At 41.2% G+C, this 8,956-nt stretch overlaps 1 pseudogene; it reads left to right on the top strand.

The window, feature by feature from the left end:
- The first annotated feature begins 241 nt into the window (after nt 1–241).
- On the top strand, nt 242–460 carry LOC122892761 (annotated as a pseudogene).
- The last annotated feature ends 8,496 nt before the right edge of the window (nt 461–8,956 follow it).

Below are 8,956 nucleotides of genomic sequence, written 5' to 3'. Positions count from 1 at the left end.
ACAATCCCAAAATCAAGAGTTGCAGGCCCTTCCTACTGAGCCAGCCAGGTGCCCCTAAACTTTTGATTCCTTCCTTCCTTCCATTTCTTTCTTTCTTTCTTTTTTAGATTTTATTTATTTGACAGAGAGAGAGAGCGCGCGCACAAGCAGGGGGAGTGGCAGGAAGAGGGAGAAGCAGACTCCCCGCAGAGCAGGGATCCGTACGTGGGACTTGATCCCAGGACCCTGGGATCACAACCTGAGTTGAAGGCAGTGGCAGTATCGTAGCCAATGAGGTTTATCCGAGGCGCGATTATTGCTAATTGAAGGCAGATACTTAACCGACTGAGTTACCCAGGCACCCTAAACTCCTGATTCTTAATACTTGCAGTAACTCTGTTCTCCAACCAAATCCAGACTGGTATATCCTGCTTGGATCTTTATGGAGTCACTTCAGATATCTTAGATATTTCTTAGGACTAAATAAAAAAGTCCTTTTATAAATTCCTCTTTTATGGTGCTCCCCAAGTTCTGAAATGGGTTAAGGAAGAACATTAATTTAGTAAGCCTGAAGGCTACATATAAAACAAATTCTGGTAGAGGTAGAGGTCTCTGTACCTTGGAGAATTCACTCATTTCCCTTTTCTCTAGTGCATTGGACTTAAGTAATACAATATGCCCCAGATCTGACAGTTAGCATTCCCTCACTGTTAATAAACCCATTGATTTCACAGAAAAGTTTCTCTTTTCATTAACATCACATTTTTCCCCATCAAAAAATTAAAGCTTGGGGCGCCTGGGTGGCTCAGTGGGTTAAGCCTCTGCCTTTGGCTCAGGTCATGATCCCAGGGTCCTGGGATCGAACCCCGCATTGGGCTCTCTGCTTGGCAGGGAGCCTGCTTCCTCCCCTCTCTCTCTGCCTGCCTCTCTGCCTACTTGTGATCTCTGTCTGTCAAATAAATAAATAAAATCTTAAAAAAAAAATAAAGCTCACCCAACCTACGAAATCTTCCTTCTGTTGTTCCAACAAAGTGCAAAATCTGGATTTTTTCCCTTCCTTTTGTCTCCATAACAAAATTAAGTCCCACAGTATCTCCTTCTATTTCACATTATTTTCTTCAGTCACAGCCAGAGGATTTTACTCAAAGACCTGGAAGGAGGTTGGTTACCTCTAGGTACTATGGGGTTCCCAGTCTTACCCTACATCTCGACTTCAGAACTCCAAAAAGGAATCTCTTCCTATGTTACAGTTTTCTAAAGACTCAAGGGTCATGAACACATAAAAACATTGCATCATCCCCACATCCTCCACAGAACTAAAAGAATACAAACAAATCTGTAGACTAAACAAATTCAAGGTAACAGCTTATAATTTAAACATCTAGTTTCTTATTGGACCTCAAACAAAAGAAATCTAATCCTGTTATATTCTAGACTCACATTCATCTTGTCAACCACAGACCATGATAGAAACTTATTATTTCATGGGGAGGAAAGCAGAGGAAATGGCAGAGAAATGATGAGGAAAGTCTTTTGGCCTCAGCATGGCCATGGTGCCAGTTCGCTGTGCCAACTGGCCTGGATACAGAGCCTGTGAACTGAAGTTCAGCTGGAAGAGAGATCCACACAAATGTTCACCTGCTGTACATGGTATTCTGTATCTTGCTGTTTAAAAAAACTACCCTGGAGGGACACCTGGGTGGCTTAGTCAGTTAAGCATCTGCCTTTATCTCAGGTCATGATCCTAGGGGATCCCTAGGGGATTCCCCCCCTGCTCAGTGGGGAGCCTGCTTCTCCTCCTCTCTTTGCCGCTTCCCCTGCTTGTGCTCTCTTGTTCTCTCTCAAATATGTAAATAAAATCTTTTAAAAAATAAAACTATAACTTGGGAGATTCTTTGTATTGATACATAGAGAGATGCGTATTTTTTTTTGAGATGCATTATTCTTTTGACAACTATATAATATTCCATTCTTTAAAAAAAGATTTTATTTATTTTTTTTTGACAGGGAGAGACATAGAAAGAGAGAGAACACAAGCAGGGGGAGTGGGAGAGGGAGAAGCAGGCTTCCCACTGAGCATGGAGCCCGATGTGGGGCTCGATCCTAGGACCCCAGGATCATGACCTGAGCCAAAGTAAGATGCTTAACTACTGAGCCACCCAGGTGCCCCTAATATTCCATTATTTAAATGCACCACCATTTTTTTAACCAGTTCCTTAGTTGAGTGACATTTAGATTATTTAAAAATCTTTTTCTGTTAAATACAGTGCATGACCCATGTATCATCTAAGGTTCATTAAAAAAACAACAACCACCAGAATTTATTGTGTATTTCAAAGGGAATTCAATATAGGAAACTGGTTAGAAAAGTCTAAGAAGAGTTGGAATAGCAAAAAAAAGAAGTCTTAGAAGAGCCTGGAAGAAAGATGGAGGATGGCATGCTAATCTGAGATGAGAAGCTGTAATCGCTGGAGCAGGAATCTGCAGGGGCTGCTGCACCATTGGTAATACTGTTGCTGCTAATTGGTTCTGCACCTGCCGAAGCTGGCACCTAGACCAGCACTGAGCGAGTTGGAAAGATGCTGATTACGGTACTGACCTCAGAATTCTGCTGCCACCATGGTACCTGCTAGCCACCAGTGGCAGTCACCACTGGTGCCAGAGCCAGCAGCAGAATGGTGGTCATTTTCCCCCAACTTTCTAATCACCCCTCTCTCCTTACCCCCAGGATCTCTTACTGGGCAGAACCAACAACCAAACAGGAAGCCAGCTAGCAAGGGAGGCTGGAAAGTGGAGTTTGCACAGTTCCAGTCTCAGGAGTACAAAGCAGAGTGGAGAAGGGGGGCTGTGTGGGAAGGAGGCTGACTAGCAGTCGGTATGCCTCTGACTTTCTCACTACCCATAAAGGTTCTTCCAGCCACATTTTGCCTTTTATGAGGATATTTATAGGTCAAATTTGTAAAGTGGGATTGCCCAGCCAGTGGATACCCATCTTTGAAATTTTGAAACACACAATCAAATTGCTCTCTAGAGTAATATTCAAGAGTGCCTCTTTTTCCATACTCTTGCCAAATATATGTATCTGCCCATTTGGTAGAACTAGTTCATCTCTAAATCCCTATAAGTTATGCTCCAAAGCCTTTGTTTGCAGCGAACAGCATGCTTATTACCCCTAAAAAATAATTCTTTTTTTTTAAAAAAATACTTATTTGAGAGAGAGCATGCACGGGAGAGTGGGGAAGAGGCAGAGGGAGGGGGGAAGGGAATCCTTGAGCAGACTCAGTGAGTGTGGACCCAGAGACCGTGACCTGAGCTGAAATTACCAGCTGAAATCAAGAGTTGGCCGCTCAGCCAACGGAGCTACCTGGGTGCTCCCACCAAAATGATTTTTTTTTTTAAAGATTTTATTTATTTATTTGACAGAGAGAGATCACAAGTAGGCAGAGAGGCAGGCAGAGAGAGAAGGAGGAAGCAGGCTCCCTGCTGAGCAGAGAGCCCGATGTGGGACTCGATCCCAGGACCCTGAGATCATGACCTGAGCCGAAGGCAGCGGCTTAACCCACTGAGCCACCCAGGTGCCCCCCCCCTTTTTTTTTTAAGATTTTCTATTTATTTGACAGAGAGAGAGAGATCACAAGTAGGCAGAGAGGCAGGCAGAGAGAGAGAGGAGGAAGCAGGCTCCCTGCTGAGCAGAGAGCCCGATGTGGGACTTGATCCCAGGACCCTGAGATCATGACCTGAGCCGAAGGCAGCGGCTTAACCCACTGAGCCACCCAGGTGCCCCCCCCCTTTTTTTAAGATTTTCTATTTATTTGACAGAGAGAGAGAGATCACAAGTAGGCAGAGAGGGAGGCAGAGAGAGAAGGGGGAAGCAGACTCCCCGCTGAGCAGAGAGCCCTGTGCAGGGCTCGATCCCAGGACCCTGGGATCCCAGGACCCTGGGATCATGACCTGAGCTGAAGGCAGAGGCTTTAACCCACTGAGCCACCCAGGTGCCCCATGCCAAAATGATTCTTAAAGATACTTGAAATCCCCTTAATTAGAGACTCATGATTATAATATTAAATATACACCTGGAAGGGTTAAGGTTGTCTGTCATTCATCCACACAGCCCTATAAATTAGTTCAGCAGCTTGCTGTCATAGAGGGAGGTGGGAATATTTCCAAGGTATTCCTAAACATTGTTAAAACATTCTGGGATAGGTTTCCAATGTGCATGTGTGGGGGCCACCAGTTCTTACACTAATAGGCAATTTTCTGACACTGCGTCCTACAATTCTCAGTTTTGTCTACTCCCTCCCAGCTCTTTCGGAGCCAGATAGGAGGCTGGATGTCATTTAATCAAAATCTTTTAATTGTGCTGATGAAGAAAGAGGCCTGTAGAGGTAGTCAGGGACAAAGCAGAAGTGGGAGCAGAACAGGCTGGAAAGGATTGGACTCCCTGTATATAGAGCACATGCCTCTGCTCTGGGAACCAACACATCATATGTTAGGGGGGATGAAATATGTAACAAAAGATATTTATGACTTATTATGGGAAAAATAAGGACTCTGTTGGATTTAGGTTATGACTTAGCATTGTTTTAATTTTTAGTTACATATTGGGAAGGAGGTACCATTTGTTATTTCTGGCCTCTGTAGGTCCTGTTTCAGCCTGAAATATAGGTCTCTTGAGTCCCAGTTTCTTCTACTCCTCCTCAGCATGCTCTCTCTGTTTGAGCACCACCAGACATTACGTACACCAGAAACAATGATATTTCCTGTACATCAGTGTTTATTTTGATTATAAGTGAAATGACACTGAAATACATTTACATCGATAATTTATTTAAAAGAGAATGTCAGAGTTCTAAAAAAAAAATTCAGCAGGACTAAACACATCAGACAAGTCAAATACAAAAATTATAAACCTAGACTTCAAGTAAGATTATATAGGATTATATAATCTTCTTTCATAAGATTATGAAAATAGGGACACCTGGGTGATTCAGTGGGTTAAGCCTCTGCCTTTGGCTCCGGTCATGGTCTCAGGGTCCTGGGATCAAGCCCCCCATTGGGCTCTCTGCTCAGCAAGGAGACTGCCTCCTCCTCTCTCTCTGCCTGGCTCTCTGCCTACTTGTGATCTCTGTCAAATAAATAAATGAAATATTTTTAAAAAAAGATTATGAAACTAAATAGGCATATATTATAACTATTATTAACTATTAACTATTATATGCTATTATTAACAGGTGAAATATATAAAATAATGCCTTACTAAAATGGTCTCTTTACACACCAAAAATTTAAATTAGTTACCACATGTAAATTCAGAAAGCTGATGTAATTTATATTTCTTTAAAGAAGTACCAACTTGGGGGGATGCTTGGGTAGTTGAGTTGGTTAAGGGTCCGACTTGATTTCAGCTCCGGTCATACTCTCAGTGTCTTGGGATTGAGCTCAGCAGGGAATCTGCTTGAGATTCTCTCCCTCTCCCTCTGCCCCTTCCCCTGCTTGCATGGGCTCTCTCTCTCTCTCTCTCTCACACACACACACAAATAAATAAATAAATCTTTAAAAAGAAGTACCAACTTAAAAAAAAATGAGGTCAATGGTATCACCGTTCAGTTGCAAGCATATTTTTATACAACTTTTTCTAGCTGCTGACAGAAGTCTGATTCTCTACATGTCAGGAAGTGCAGAAGCAAGCTATATGCTAACACCAGACATTGATTTCTGACCCATTCATCTTCAAACAATCTCATCCCTTTAAGGAGTAGTTTCTGAAAATCTTTGTACTTTTTTTTTTTTATAGTGACAGTTTTCTTATTATGGTACTGTACTATTTTGTTTTGAAGAAAGCATTTCCTCATGTCTTTGAATGTCTTTGTTTCTTCACGTAGAGAGTGATAGTGAGGGATCTTTACCAATTTCAGTACAGACATATTCATATCTCACTTGTTCGGAAAGTCTTTGAATTTCAGTTAAGACTTATCCTCTCAGTGAACGCTTTGCCATTGCTTATTGTGGCTTTATGAGCATGGCTTTGTCTAGGCATTTTATGCCTAGGCATAAAAAAGCACTAATTTGTTTTGTGGTAGAAATTAAACAATGCAGTCATTGGCTTCTGAATACATAAAGAATTTAGAGTTCCTATTCTTCCGAATATTAAAACAACAGTATCATCCAGAACTAAATATGTATTTCAGTACTTAAAAGAAACATAGTATCCCAGAATCCTGGAAATGGTGTTGCAAACACTAAGTATCAATGCCATTTTTTGGATCCTTTTCTTTTCCCTTTGTGCCTTTCAGCTTCCTGCGCTTTCTGCAGTTCAGATTTTTGAATGAACACTGTGGTGTAGCTGGCATTGTGTGTTATGCAGTCTCTCATGAGCTGGCTTGGGAACTTTTCCACTTTTTATTTCTTTGAGGAAGAGCTTTCTTACTTTCAAGCAAGTGCCTTATAAAAGGACTTTTGCAATGGAGCATGTTTACTGGTTGATGTGTGACAATGTTTATTTTATATATAGTTCTTATGTACATTACAACAGGAAGAGTTTGACAGAGACTTAATTAGTAAACAAGGATGAGACACTAAGTCTTCACACCCAAATTGATGGCCCTATTGGGAAGCTTATTTGAGTGGATGCATTCTGCTGAATGATGGTGCTATTTTATAAAACTCATATAGCAAGCTAAAAACATTTGTCCAACTTAATGTTGCATAAACATGACCTCAGTCATAAATAAAGTTCTGTGCAGTTAGAAACTGCACTTACAAGGGACGTTATTCCCTAGTCACGTCCCTGCTGGTCTATCTTTCCCGAAGTTTCTTAAGTGTTAAGGTGGATTCTGTGAAACTGCTTTATTTTAGGTGGCAATAGTCAAGTAGCAGCAATTTCTTCTAGTTCAATCTGCAATTTGTTTCATGAATATTGCTATTTCTAGCATCTTATTTTGTCCCAATATTTTGGAGAGTATTTGTAATGAAAAACAAGCATATTTTAATCTCTTGGTATCACTCCTACATCAAGTTATAGGAATAGAAGCGTCTAATTAATAACAATCAACTCTAGTCAGATGTTGGGAGGAGGGGCCAGAGGAAGCTGTCTCTAGGCATCTCTGTCCAGGTCTCTACAATGATACCAATTCAGAATTTTAGGGATGGCTGTATGGTAGGTAAGGGTTCAGACACATTTGGGGCTACCTTTGACATCCTGTTCACCAGTTTCTGGTCACAAACTCCAAATCATCAAGTGTAAAAGCCAATATCTAGTTCTGAATGGGCTTATTCATTCATAGTTCAAAGAATCCCAGTGCCCCACTGTCGCCTCTAAAAATAGGCTTCATTAAAATAGAATGACATACCGAAACCAGTTTGGAAAGATCGGTAAATTTGGTGCAAAGTTTAAACATTTTTAGGAAAGCAAAACTACTTTTGAATCAATTTCCTTAACTTCAAATATGTTGCTTTAACGATACTTATTTTCACTACTTAAAGTGCTGTTTCGTTTACAATATTGTTTGAATATATTTCCCTCTTTAATAGTTTCCTTTATATTTGCATAAGTATCAGCTATGTGTATGGCATTCATCTTATGGGTACTTAAAATGAACACAAAGGAAAGTATTGTAATTAAGGTCGAATGCTTTAGTAAAGATTGCATGTTCTTTGAAGTGCATAAATTAAAATATTATAAACTAGGTTTTAAACGTCACCTTTCACTTTTGTCTGAGACCCACATCTAGAATACCAGACAAAAATAAAAGATAGGAAAACCCATGCTACAAAAAACGTATTTCCTGTCTTCCTTTATATGAAAGAAAATTGCCTTAAAAAATATGAACAGACACTTCTCCAATCAAGACATACAAATGGCTATCAGACACATGAAAAAATGCTCATCATCATTAGCCCTCAGGGAGATTCAAATTAAAACCACATTGAGATATCACCTTACACCAGTTAGAATGGCCAAAATTAACAAAACAGGAAACAACATGTGTTGGAGAGGATGTGGAGAAAGGGGAACCCTCTTCCACTGTGGGTGGGAATGCAAGTTGGTGCAGCCTCTTTGGAGAACAGTGTGGAGATTCCTCAAGAAATTAAAAATAGAGCTTCCCTATGACCCTGCAATTGCACTCCTGGGTATTTACCCCAAAGATACAGATGTTGTGAAAAGAAGGGCTATCTGTACCCCAATGTTTATAGCAGCAATGGCCACAGTCGCCAAACTATGGAAAGAACCAAGATGCCCTTCAACGGATGAATGGATAAGGAAGATGTGGTCCATATACACTATGGAGTATTATGCCTCCATCAGAAAGGATGAATACCCAACTTTTGTAGCAACATGGACGGGACTGGAAGAGATTATGCTGAGTGAAATAAGTCAAGCAGAGAGAGTCAATTACCATATGGTTTCACTCATTTGTGGAGCATAACAAATAGCATGGAGAACAAGGGGCGTTAGAGAGGAGTAGGGAATTTGGGTAAATTGGAAGGGGAGGTGAACCATGAGAGACAATGGACTCTGAAAAACAGTCTGAGGGGTTTGAAGTGGCGGGGGGGGGGGGTGGGGGGTGGGAGGTTGGGGGTACCAGGTGGTGGGTATTATAGAGGGCACGGCTTGCATGGAGCACTGGGTGTGGTGAAAAAATAATGAATACTGTTTTTCTGAAAATAAGTAAATTGGAAAAAAAAAAGCCTAAAAAAAAAAAAATCTAAAAAAAAAAAAAATGTAGTTACAGCCCTTTTGGAAGGAGCCCCGTCAGGACACTAGCAATTCCTCCACAGCTCCAACACTGCCCCGGAAGGACAGCAGATGGCGCTGCGGGACGGGAACCCAACTTTGGCAGAACTGAGCCGAAGAGGGTAAATAATATATTCACAATGGGGTGAGCAATTGAAGCTGTGCATTCAGCATCATAATTTACCTCGCCTCATACCGATCTGTGCTCTGGAGGTCATAGTTTTCGTTGTCCTCGATCTGAGA

This window comes from Neovison vison, chromosome 12 (assembly GCF_020171115.1).
Source record: "Neovison vison isolate M4711 chromosome 12, ASM_NN_V1, whole genome shotgun sequence".
Taxonomy (NCBI): Eukaryota; Metazoa; Chordata; class Mammalia; order Carnivora; family Mustelidae; genus Neogale; species Neogale vison.
This window is presented reverse-complemented; position numbering and strand designations above follow the sequence as displayed.